At 40.9% G+C, this 13,264-nt stretch overlaps 1 protein-coding gene across 2 annotated transcripts in view; it reads right to left on the bottom strand.

The window, feature by feature from the left end:
* TET2 (tet methylcytosine dioxygenase 2) overlaps positions 1–12,092 on the bottom strand; it is a 139,361-nt gene extending 127,269 nt beyond the window's left edge. For both annotated transcript variants that reach the window (XM_060104438.1, XM_060104447.1), the window contains exon 1: positions 11,867–12,092. The gene's annotated coding sequence lies outside the window, so the exon portion shown is untranslated. The remainder of the gene's footprint in view (positions 1–11,866) is intronic.
* Positions 12,093–13,264: the final 1,172 nt, after the last annotated feature.

The raw sequence follows: 13,264 nt of genomic DNA, 5'->3' as shown, positions 1-13,264 counted from the left end.
GCATCAGGAAACATATACCAGATACATAGGAGTAGACATAAATTCTTGGTGCTTTAATTTATTAACTTGAGACTTTTTTTAAAATTTATATATATATATATATATATATATAAAATTCTTAAAATCAATATGGAAAAGGAAGGACAATTCCCTAAGTACAGAAATCTAATTTGTTTTTTAAACACCATGTCTTGATATGTAATTTAAAATGGAGAAGGGCTGAGGGAGGTGTGGTGATGAGGAGTTGAAAAGGGAGCTGAGAAGGGATGGGGATGGGTAATGCGGGACTGGATATGGAGGCTGATCAAACAGTCGTTTTCTTGAGTATTCTGCGGTCAGAGTGTCTAGTTGGGCAAGTCAGTTTATGAATTCTCTTGCATCTGAAGGTGCTTACACATGAGAAAATAAACTTAAAAAAAAAGCATTTGTGAGACTGGGTGGCAGGCATGTGCACTTCAGTCACAAGTGGCACTGTAAATTACAACCAAAACCAAGGCACAAATTGCCCACATTTTGCAAAAATCATAAAAAAAAAGTTTGTCATAACTGGTTCTGTTTGTTGCAGGAGGAAAAAAAAAGAGTAATTCTATATTAAGGCACAGCCTTTGAGACTTTGGTAGGAAAACTGCATATTGGGTGGATCCTGACCTAGACACCTTGATCCTTGATTCATGACCCCATCAGAGCCAGACAAGGGCTCTCTGACTATGAATTAAACTGTTTGATTCCTCTGCGCCCAGGAACACACAAAGCCTGTACTCTCAGCTGTTACATAAGAGGCTCTGGAATCCCTGGATGGTGTTTGTAAATAGCGCTGCCATGCGCATGGAACCCACGTGTCCCACGTGTCAAATGTTGACGTGACTGTGTGAAGTGTCAACAAGCTCTGAAGAGAAACCTCCTATTTCTTTTGCCCTAAAAAAAGAGCGTGTGGGTGTCAAGGAATTATTTCCAGGGGAGATTTTTTTCTCTCCCCCCATCTCCAGCAAAAAAAAAAAAAAAAAAGTGGGAAGAAGAACTGGAGGAAATGACCAATCTCCATCACTTTTCTTCTTATGTAACTCCTGACCTGAGGACATGATCAAAATTAACTGTCTAATTAAATTTAGGGTAAGTTTTGTAATCTCAACAATGCATTCTGAATGCACTTTCTACCTCCTCTCATCCGACTTCTTGTTTTTCTTATTATGAGAGATAGTATTACAACCACTAGAAGGACACTAAGCAGTCAAATAGTTTGCAAAGTAACAAATCTCCATCCAAATAAAATTACAATATGACCCTTTCAGAGGAAAGTATCCAATAGCTTTGTTTGGGTGAACAGAAACACAATTTAGTATTCTACCCTCTTATTTTAAATTTAATCCTCATGGACACTAATTGCATCTTTTATCATGGATTTGTGAAGAGAAAACAAACTCCATTCCTTAAGGAGTCTAAATTCTTACCAATATTAGAGAAAACTGACAATGTCAACAACTAAGCTTTTTATCCCTAAATATGAAAAGTTGCCCATAATCTTCAGGATTACTTAAAGCACAACAAGTTATAACAATGTAAAAAAACTGATACAAACTGTCAGTAGTAAATTAAACTGTGTTTTAAAAAATACACTGCCTTCAAAAAAAATCTCAAGCATTTTTTAGTCATTTTAAAATGCCATATTCTATATCTTTTATATAATTGATACAAAATGTTTTTAAATTACATATTAAATATGAGTTGCTGTCTATAAAATGTCCTACTTGAAAAGTATCGCATTTAAGAGTAAGCAGGTTAAGTTTCAAAATATTGAAAATTTAGTTCCCAAAGTTAACCAAATGTCCTTTCTAATTTTGATTTCCAGTAGACACACATAATTCATAGTCATTTAAAAAGGTAAGTTATTAGTAAAATGTCTACTAGCTTCATTTTCTGCCAATGTTTTTCTCCAAGCTATAATGTGGTAGACAATTCCAAAATTAAAAACCATTTAGGTGATTGGATTGGAATAAAGATAGATGAAATCTAGAATGAAAAGTTTAAAATATGTGCTTTCTTGCTGAAATGTACCTGCTTCTCTTTTTACAAAAACAAATAATGTATGTGTTGAGTATTTTTAGGTTGGAAGATTTGTTCTTCCCTCATTTTTAAAATATTTTTCCAGTTTTATTGAGAAATAATTGACATACATCACTGTATGTTCTTCCTTCATGTTTGAAAAGTATCCATTTATGGTATTTTTTCCTCTTATCAATTATGTTTGATACATGAAAGTATGAATATAAAGTGAATTAATGTTTTAATAACTGAATTCACTTTTTGAGATGCTCACTCCAATTTTATGAACTATCAGACACTTTATTTGCACTAATGATTTCTTGTTCTGTTATGATGTATGCAGTAAGACAAACAAAAAGCTAATAATCATCCAAACTAATTAGTGGGTGTCCAAAAGTAATCCTTTTAATGCAAAAATCATGAAAGGTTATAAAAGAGCTGACAGAACTTTATAGCCAATGGCAAATGTGAAAATTCTATAACTTCAAACAAAAATGGAAAAAGTAGTGAAAGAACAAACAGTTTAAAAACTAAATTAATAGAGACAAGACAGTAGGTTACAGATGGAATCTGGGTATAGTATCATTGTATTATTTTTAGATTCTGGTGCTTTACTTTAGAATAAGCACAACTAATAAGTAAGGTATTTTTAAATGGGTGTCCTTGTTTCTCAATGCAGGCAGGAAAGAAAAACAGGAGAAATAACTCAGAGATAGACCATGTTATATCCTCTGGGCTTCACTATCATTATTTAAGCCTTTTTTTCCTTTTATACTGCAAGACAAAAAAAAATCAATTTGAGGAGAAATATATAATAAAAACCCACCTTGAGAGTTGGGTGAATAGTTTCCATTAAAGTATAATCTGAACATAGAAACCAGATTTAATACTCTATCAAGAAAAAGACATGACTTGGTAAGGCAGGTTTTAGTAATAGCTAATAAAGCATGACAATAGTAATTAAAATTATCATTACTTTGTGACATCCACAAAATTGTGACAAATCTCAAAATAGCAAAAGTAGCAAATGAAAAACATCAATACTATGTATGGCATACATTCATGGGAGACCTACTGTCTATGCCTGACATGGGCAAGTCTGCTCTCTCTGAAGAGAGAAGTCCATTAGCAAAAATCCACAGCCCACTGTTTTTCTTTTGAATACAGTGTATTTTTCAATAATAATTACTTATTAAAAGGTAAGCTAAAAGTATTTTTTAAAAAATCAAAATATCCCTAATTTGAAAAGGTGTACAATTTTTGGAACCACATTAAATAAAGCAAAGATGGAGTACTACACTCAAATTCAGTGAGCAGCTTTCTGAATATTATAGAGATACTAGTATGAAAATCTATTATCAGCTGAGTTGGTTCAAAAAGTGTTGCAAGAAACAAGAAATGGTAAAAGCAAATAAAACTACTCATTTCTCCCATAAGGAAGACCAGACCTATATTCTACTTTATTGCTTTCCATAATAATCACTACATCAACTTCCTGATGGGTCAAAGGTTCTAACATGAGTGTCTAACTTGGGCCTGTCACAAATACACAACAAACATACAAGTAAATGCTATAATCATACTCTTAAAAGGTATATCTGGGTCATTTCTACAGCTATTCCTTGAAAAAGTAACGATTACAGCAATTACATAAAGCCAAGACATGTCCCCATTGAGTACAATAACGTGTACATTATTAAAGCTGAATGCTTCAAGATCATTGGCTTTCCCCCACACTGTTATCAGTCATGGCACCAAGCTATGGGATCCAATTGGCAGCATTCTAATCAGAATAAAAGGGAAAGGAGTATTGCTTAACAAAAAGAATGTTTGGTATCTAGAATTACATAAAGTTAGAAATTCAAATAACGCCAACCCCAAGTAATTCACTGTGTGTGTTCAAAATTATGTCCTAATTTCATAGGGTCTAGACTTAAAAATCTGCACTCATTTTACCATTAACAGTCTGTAAAATTCTGTTGGTGTTAGTAAAGACTGTGGCTATTTACCATTAGCAGTCTGTAAAATTTTGTTGGTGTTTGTAAAGACTGTGGCTATATGTGGCGAAACATGGAGAGCCATCAACATTCTGATCCTCTTTCCCACTTTGTCTTGGCATCACAAAGACGGCTGCAGACCAGTTTCTTTTCTTAACCCTATTTTACGTGTATATTGTTAATAATGCTGCTATGAATATTCAGGTACAAGTTTTTGTGTAGACAGGTGCATGCATTTTAAGTCTCCTTTTATGACTTTCCCTATATAGCCCAAATTATAGCTACATTTTCATCATTAGTGGTAAAGAGGCAGTATAGCATAATGGTCAAAAGACTGGCTCTAGAGACTGACTGGCTAAATTCATATCCTAGCTAAGCCACGTACTGGCTGTAGGAACTTGGGCGAGTTATTTAATCTCACTGTGTATTAGTTTCTTCTCCAGAGATAGGGATAACAACACCTACCTCTAGAGTTGTGATGAGAATTAAATGATATAACTTGCAGTGTCATAAAACATTAAAACAACTTAAAATATATATATATATATATATATATATATATATATTTTTTTTTTTTTTTTTTTTTTTTTTTTTTTTTTTTTTTTGCGGTATGCGGGCCTCTCACTGTTGTGGCCTCCCCCGTTGCGGAGCACAGGCTCCGGACGCGCAGGCTCCGGACGCGCAGGCTCAGCGGCCATGGCTCACGGGCCCAGCCGCTCCGCGGCATATGGGATCCTCCCAGACCGGGGCATGAACCCGTATCCCCTGCATCGGCAGGCGGACTCTCAACCACTTGCGCCACCAGGGAGGCCCTAACTTAAAATATTTTTAATGCAAAAGTATTTTAAGCAAAAAAAAACCTTTTGAGTAAACAAAAACCTATATTCTGATGCACATTTTGATAAGCCATGGTAGTACAATCACAAGATTGATGAAACAGAACTGTGTTAAACTTTTTTGTTTTGGGGAAAAAAAGGTTTAAAATTATCTAATCATGTGATAAAATGGTAATAGAACTAAATATATATATATATACACAAGTATACAAGTCAAATGGGAAATCTGAGTAAGATTGGTAGACTGTATCAATGTCAGTCTCCTGACTGTGATATTATACTGTAGTCTTGCAAAATGTTACCACTGGGGAAAATTGGGCAGAATGTTCATGTTCAATTATTATTATTTCATACAACTGCATATGAATCTACAATTAGCTCAATAAAAATTTCAATTAAAAATATGTGGGGCTTCCCTGGTGGCGCAGTGATTGAGAGTCCGCTTGCCGATGCAGGGGACACGGGTTCGTGCCCAGGTCCAGGAAGATCCCACATGCCGCGGAGCGGCTGGGCCGGTGAGCCATGGCCGCTGAGCCTGCGCGTCCGGAACCTGTGCTCCGCAACGGGAGAGGCCACAACAGTGAGAAGCCCGCCTACCGCAAAAAAAAGAAAAAAAAAAAAAAAAAGTGATCCCTAGGACTTCCCTGGTGGCACAGTGGTTAAGAATCCGCCTGCCAATGCAGGCGACACAGGTTGGAGCCCTGGTCTGGGAAGATCCCATATACCATGAAGCAACTAAGCCCATGCGCCGCAACTACTGAGCCTGCACCCTAGAGCCTGTGAGCCACACTACTGAAGCCCGCGTGCCTAGAGCCTGTGCTCCGCAACAAGAGAAGCCACGGCAATGAGAAGCCTGAGCACCGCAACAAAGAGCAGGCCCTGCTCACCGCAACTAGAGAAAGCTCGCACACAGCAACAAAGACCCAACACAGCCAAAAATAAATAAATAAATAAATAAATGAATGAATTATTTTTTTAAAAAATAAAAGTATGTGATCCCAGTATAAATTTACTAAACATCAATCAACCGTATGCTTATAATGACTGGCTTTTATAGGACAACTGCCATAACCTGTAGAAGTTACATTTAAGGAGAAAGCACCATCATTACTACCATCATCAGCAACACCAACGCCTTTTACATTATTTTTCTTATGCACTTAGAATAGATTACACATTTTCTAATTAAATGATTTTTGCTACTTCTACATCATTTATTAAAACTTTTTTCCCCTCAGCTTTTATTGAGAGTAACTGACATATAACATCATGTAAATTTAAAGTATACAATGCAATGATTTGTAATAGGTATATATTGGAAAATGATTACCACAATAAGGTTACTTAACACATCCATGACTTCATATCGTTATGATTTTTTGTGTGTGTGATGAAAACTTTTAAGATATACTCTCTTAGCAACTTTTAGGTATACAATACAGTAATGTTAACTACAGTCACCATACTATGCATTACAACCCAGAACTTATTCATTTTATAACTGGAAATTGGTACCCTTTGACCACCTTCACCCCCTACCCCCAACCCCCAACTCATTAAATCTTGATTTAGTAGTATACCACTAGATTCTATTACAGAATAAAAAGACATGGAAATCAGTGCCTCCCTTCCAACAGACATAAATCTAACTTAAAAAAAAATTACAGTATTTTTAGTGAAGCAACTAGTTATTTTATGTCCTAAATTGTCCTCCAAAAATGCTTCATTCCAATTCATTCATCTTTTTATGTATCCTCAGATTATTTGGAGCTTGATTTCAAGTCAGTTTGAGGAACAACCCTTAGTGAGGATAAGATATCGATCTCAAAATTCTTAAAACTGCAGGTAGGTTGACATTATCACTGAATTTAATTTTACACAAAATATTAAAAATCCACCTACCATCAATTTATACTTCTTGAAGCCTGGCACATTTAACTGCATTTCATGACAAGTGGAGAAAGCATAAATCGAAGCTGATAGAATTTACTATTTTGGAATGGGCAACCAAAATCCATTTTATTGAGAAAAGATTTTATATCTATCTTAGGTATTTTCTGCAATGTACAACCCAGAATAAGAATAATGCTGGAAATAAGCAGATACATACAATCCTTTTTGGCTTGCAGTTACAATGATTCAAGGTGTCTTGCTTTGCACTCTTCCCTCCAGGAACTCTTCTCTCCCACTACACACCAATCCAACATATGAACTATATAACCTCCTTAAATAATGGCACAGTATTTACAAAGTTTTGGCAGTGAGTCAAAATAGAAATTGGAGATCTAGACCAAGTAAATACTGTATATTTGGCAAAATCATTTGTGGTTGTGTTCTTCAGCACAGTTTCCAAGATAACCACCAACTCTACTTGGCAACCTGACTCTCCCACAGTTAAGGCTCCAACTGTAAAGCTGTCTTGAGAGATATTTTCCTGCTACTGGATTTGGTGCCATTGCTACTCTTAAGAACTACTGTGCAATGATGGCATAATAGTTGAGAAAATGTTATTTTGATGAACCAAAACTGACAGCTAGCTGGTCCAAAGTTTTAACCTGTCCCCATGGCAGGAAACAATTAGAGTAAAACAGTCTACATGGTTGTTTACAAAACAAAGAAGACTCCCTCTAGTAACTGAAGATTGCTAAGACTATTAAAGTCTATTAAGCAATGATAACATCAACAACAAAGACAACAATTAAACTTGTAGAGGCAATTAGGGCATTAAAAAATAGCAGATTTAACATTTTCGAAGTATTAAACATTCTAAAATGTCAAACATCCATAGCTTTTGAGAACATTTTATTTCAAACTAATTTCTTAAGAATTCATATGAATTTACTAACTTGGATTCGGTGCAGTATGAAAAATAAAGTTTCTGCCAGATGTGTCTGTGAATCATAGGAAGAACTTCTTAATGAGATACACAAATAAGGAAAGATTGGGCTGGCCAAAAAGTTCATACAGGTTTTTCAGTAACATCTTAACAAAAACCCAAACGAACTTTTTGGCCAACCCAATACATTTCAGTAGTGACATTTGGCTTACAACACTGTGTATGGGTGGAGCCTTGGAGAAATTGATAGAGAAATTCTAACTGCAACAAGTGAAACCAAAACATTAACTCCACTCTTTGTTACCTAATACAAGTCTAGTGCCCAAACAGAACTTTGGAAGTCTGTCATAACAACTCCCAGGCAGGTGCATTTCACTTGTTCTGGAAGTGATGTTGACCTGCCAAGTCTAGGTCCATGCACCATTGAATCAGAATCCTATCAATCCCTCTGGCTCCTGGCATGGACCAACACAATACCAGATCTAATTAGAGCCATAAGAAGAGTTTGGTAAATGTGTGAATTTAAACAAGGCAAGAGACTTCCCTCATTCCAAGTTAATTTCTCATTAACCATTAGTTCAATTTAAAAAATAAGCAGGGGACTTCCCTGGTGGAACAGTGGTTAAGATTCCGTCTGCCAGCACAGGGTACACAGGTTCGAGCCCTGGTTTGGGAAGAACCCACAAGCCGTGGAGCAACTAAGCTCGTGTGCCACAACTACTGAGCCCGTGCTCTACAGCCCACGAACCACAACTACTGAGCCTGCATGCCACAGCTACTGAAGCCCACGTGCCTAGAGCCCGTGCTCTGCAACAAGGGAAGCCACCGCAATGAGAAGCCTGTGCACCACAACGAAGAGTAGCCCCCACTCACCACAATTAAGAGAAAAGCCCGTGTGCAGCAACAAAGACCCAATGCAGCCAAAAATAAATAAATAAATGAATAAATTTATAAAAAATAAGGAGGGCTTCCCTGGTGGCACAGTGGTTAAGAATTCACCTGCCAATGCAGTGGACACGGGTTTGAGTCCTGGTTCAGGAAGATCCCATATGCCGCAGAGCAACTAAGCCCGTGCGCCACAACTACTGAGCCTGCACTCTAGAGCCCGCGAGCCACAACTACTGAAGCCTGTGCGCCTAGAGCCTGTGCTCTGCAACAAGAGAAACCACTGCACTGAGAAGCGTGCGCACCACAAGGAAGAGCAGCCCCCACTTGCCGCAACTAGAGAAAGCCCACGCGCAGCAACCAAGACCTATCACAGACAGACAGACAGACAGACAGACATAAATGAATGAATGAAATTTTTGGAGAATCCAGGTAATACTGACTCTCACAAATATGGTACATGAAAAGCTGAGGTTATGTCTTTCATTGTAAAGTATCCCATGCTAATTAAAATAATTTTTCTAGGGCTTCCCTGGTGGAGCAGTGGTTAAGAGTCCGCCTGCCGACGTAGGGGACACAGGTTCGTGCGCCGGTCCGGGAAGATCCCACATGCCACGGAGCGGCTGGGCCCGTGAGCCATGGCCGCTAAGCCTGCGCGTCCGGAGCCTGTCGTCCGCAACGGGAGAGGCCGCAACAGTGAGAGGCCCGCGTACCGCAAAAAAAAAAAAAGAAAAAAAAATTTTTTTTTCTAGTAAAGGAAAAAGTAATATTTTCTTGTTTTGGTGAATAATATGCACATCTCCTCCTTATAATCATTGAAGCCCCTCATACAATATTAATTAGCAGCTATTTTCAGAAAAGAGTCTAAATTGGATGCTGGGAAAGAACAAGCTTTCATGGTCACAATCAAAATTATTAATCAATGTAGATATCCTTATTTATCAATGTGATATATCTATTAGTTGAATAGCCTTAAGACAGTATATACAACATCTGAAAAGTCCCCCAAAAGTAGTTACATACCACTGTTAGCAAAAGAAGTTATTTATTTTAAATTCTGAATTGCTGGAATAATTAACCACAGTTTTCTCAACAAATAGTAAGCATTTATGCTAAATTCCTAAGTGTCTTCTTTATTATTTAGGACAAATAAGAACTAACCAAATGAGCTGTTTCTATTCCACAGAGATGAGTAATATGTCTCCCTTGTAATCATGCCTCCAATATCAATGATTAAAGTAAACTTAAATGCTTTTCCAGAGATCAAAATACAAGGAGTTACAAAGTGAACTACCGAAGACAAATAGTTTTGGAAATCCGATTTATGGAGTAATGTCCATTACTGTGCTTTTCCCTCTGTCCATCTTTTAACCATGTCCATGCCTTCTAAACTTGTTTGACTTTCCAATCTTTCACTAACACTTCTCTGCTTGATAACATTTTAAAAATCAGTATTTATTGTGTTGAAATTTATATTCTACTTCAAACCTATTACAAGACACACATGCAAACATGGAAAAGAATATAACTCCCCTCCAGTATTTCAACTTTTCATTAAAATGCAAATATAATGATTTTCATTAGCCAGGCAACAATACCCACAGTCTTAAATCAAACCCAACCCAATCCAACCATCTTTTCTATGTACATTCCAACTGTCCCTAAGATATACTCTTCCTCTTATGTTGGATCATTTGTTGATGAATATTTTTAGATTTGTATTTGCCATTATTATCCCTGATTGGAGAGGGAAAAGCACAATGTGTGACTCGAGATTTTAAATTTTGGATATATCCTACCCCCTAGACAGACAAATATAAAAATACTTCACTAAATTTTCAACAACCGGAAAATGATCCTTTTTCAATTCCTAAACACTACAAGAAGGAAGAAAACTCACTCAATGCAATTAAAAGTATGTCATGAGGGTAATAGCCAGTAAATTTCACTTATATTTCACATGCGACCTTCTCAGCAGTCTATCCAGCCCACGCTTTATTTGCCATAGGTAGAAAAGTCTCCATAGAAACTTAGTTTAATATCGCTAGACGAGCAGCCCCAATGAAAGAGATTCAGCAACATTCATGTGTGTAAAAAGGAGGAGGAAGAGGAGAAAGAGGAGAAAAGGAAGAGGAAGAAGGGGAAGAAAGGGGAAGAGGAAGAAGAAGGAGTAGAAGAGGAAAGAGGATGAGGAGAAAAGAGACAGAGAGAAAAGCAGAGAGATAAAAGACCAAAGAAAAGAGAGCAGCCAAGAGGGAAAGAGAAATTTGGATGGGACTGTTAGAAATCTGCTCTCTACGTCTCTGTTTCTTTACTGGGATTGGGTTTCATTTCTTTCGGCGCCCCTGACCTTGCAGTCTTCCAACTCTCCACACTCCCCCCACCCCCCGCCCGCCCGTCCCCTCCCCCGGCCTGCGCCTGCCTTTGTGTCTGCCTGTCACTTACCGGGGAACCCGACGAAGCTGATTCGGGAGAAGCACAAAGCCAGGACACAGATTTGCCCACAAATTCTCTCACACACATTCCCCAGGCTGGAAGGTACAGCCCATCGCAGAGCTGATGTACCTCGAGAAAAGTGGTTTCGGGTCTTATTGGGGGAACCAGAGAAACTATTCTTTCCTCTCTCGCTCGGCACCGCTAACAAAACGCGCGGACTTCAGGAAAAAACAAAACCCCACTGAGTGAACTCCTGTTCCACTCGCCTGACACTCGCTGAGCGCAGCCCCCGAAAAGGGGGACACGGGGCAGAAGGGGGCGGACGCAAACGCACACCCAGACCCAGAGCCCCAGCGGAGAAAAGGGTCGAAGACCACTCCGTCTGTGTTCTCCCCAGGGCGGGCGAGAATAAACCCGAGGCTCGTCTGCCTTCCACGAAGGGAGGGGGTGGGGAAGCTTCAAGGGGAAGGTCGTGCCCCCCACAGCTGAACTATTTTAGAAAGGAAAGCAGAGAAAAATCACTTTCCGGAGGATAAAAGGCCGGGAAAGCAGCCGGCCGGACTCACAAAGGTAAGTTTTCTGGGCGAGGAGGACACGAGCACTAGCAGGAGAGAGAGAAGGACACAGAACTACAGGTTTAAAGGGGGGTGGGGGGGAATTAAAACTATATTTGTCAGCCATGTTGAAGAGGCTCCAGTAATTTGTGAAGCTTCCCTCTTCCCTCTTGGTATTTGTGGGTGACACTGAAGGCTTTGCTCCCCAGTCCCCACAAGCCCGAGAGAAAGCGCAGGGGAGAGGAAAGGGAGAGTTTCGCGGCACAAGAGAAGCGCTCTGACCTCGTTCTCGTCCCTCAGCCTTGCAGCAATCCAGCAGTGGCAGTCGGGTCTCCTTTCTAACAAATCCTAAAGGGCAGCCATCTTGCTTCCTTCTGCTTCTCTACGAAAGCAGCCTAGCCTCCGCATCAATATTCATAAGGCAGTTTGACGTCTGTTCTCATCACTCGGCGGGGCCGGCGTCTCGGGGCGGCCGCGGCGAGGGGGCGGACGTGACTCGCATGCGAGCCGGGCCTGGGCGCGCGGCGCTCGCGAGGAGGCGGCGGGGCCGCCCGAGCTCTCGCCGCAGCCGCCGCTCTCCTCCTCCTCCGCCTTCTCCGCCCCGCTTCCTCCTCCTCCTCCTCCGCCTCCTCCCCCTCCACCCGGCCGCCGCCTCCTCGTCCCGGTCTCTGCCGCCGCCCCGGGGCCCTCGGCCCCGGCTCCCCGGGAATCGGCTCCCCGCCCCGGGGCTCCCCGCACAAAAGCCGGCGGCCCCTGGGGCCGAACGAGGGGGCGCGCGGTCGAGGCCGGGTCTGGGGAGCCAGCGGGGGGAGCCGTGGGCCCGGAGGAGCGCGGGGCGGGGGCGCGCGGGGGAAGGTCCGGCCCCCGGGACCCTCGGATGGGTTTCCTCTCCGGTGAAGGCGCGGGGCGGGCGCGAAGGGGGAGGTGGCGTGCGTCCCTGGCAGGAGGCTGAGAGACCCCAGCTTAACCTTTGAAACTTTTTGCTGGTACCGCACCCCACCGCCTCCTTAGAGTAGGAGGGCACGCCCCGCCGCCCCCGCCCCGACTCCCACCTCCTGGCAGGTATCCCCGCACACGCCCCCTCGCGCACCCACCCCCTGGTAGGTCCACCCGCCCCGCCTCGTTCCCGCTTTGGCATCCTCTCCACACAGTCGCTTTCATCTCGCTCAGCAGAAGCACTCCCTAGTTTCGTGGAGGGCATGCCCTTAGTGCTTTAGGGGCCTGTAGTTTTAAAGACTCGACAAATTAGGAATTTGACCCAGGCCCGCTTCTCCCCGCCCCGGTCCACCTTCTGTTTACTTTGGCCACGTGGGCTGGGAAGAAGGATTCACGCAGATCCGAGAGGGCTTTCGCACCGGTGACTCTCTACTTCGCGCTGGATTCGGTTGCAAGAAATAAATCTGCACTTTCAAATGCTTAAATTTACCCCCATAAGAGCCTCTATTTTGAAAAAATGTCCAGCCTTATAATTAAGTAATGAAGAAATCGACCCATAAAGAACTAAACGCCGAATGACGGACGCTCGATTTTCCCTGAAGTTCGGAATTCTATATAACCGCTCGCATCCACTGACAGATTTTCTTTTCCATTGCCGAGTAGTTTTACTTCTCTTTTTAATGCTATTTTTTCTAATCATAAATATTTTATGTGAAGATGAGATAAAGAACAAAGCCCATGTGA

The sequence above is a fragment of the Mesoplodon densirostris genome, chromosome 1 (genome assembly GCF_025265405.1).
Source record: "Mesoplodon densirostris isolate mMesDen1 chromosome 1, mMesDen1 primary haplotype, whole genome shotgun sequence".
Classification (NCBI taxonomy): Eukaryota; Metazoa; Chordata; class Mammalia; order Artiodactyla; family Ziphiidae; genus Mesoplodon; species Mesoplodon densirostris.
The sequence above is the reverse complement of the archived record's forward strand: the minus strand, read 5'-3'. Positions and strand labels throughout refer to the sequence as shown.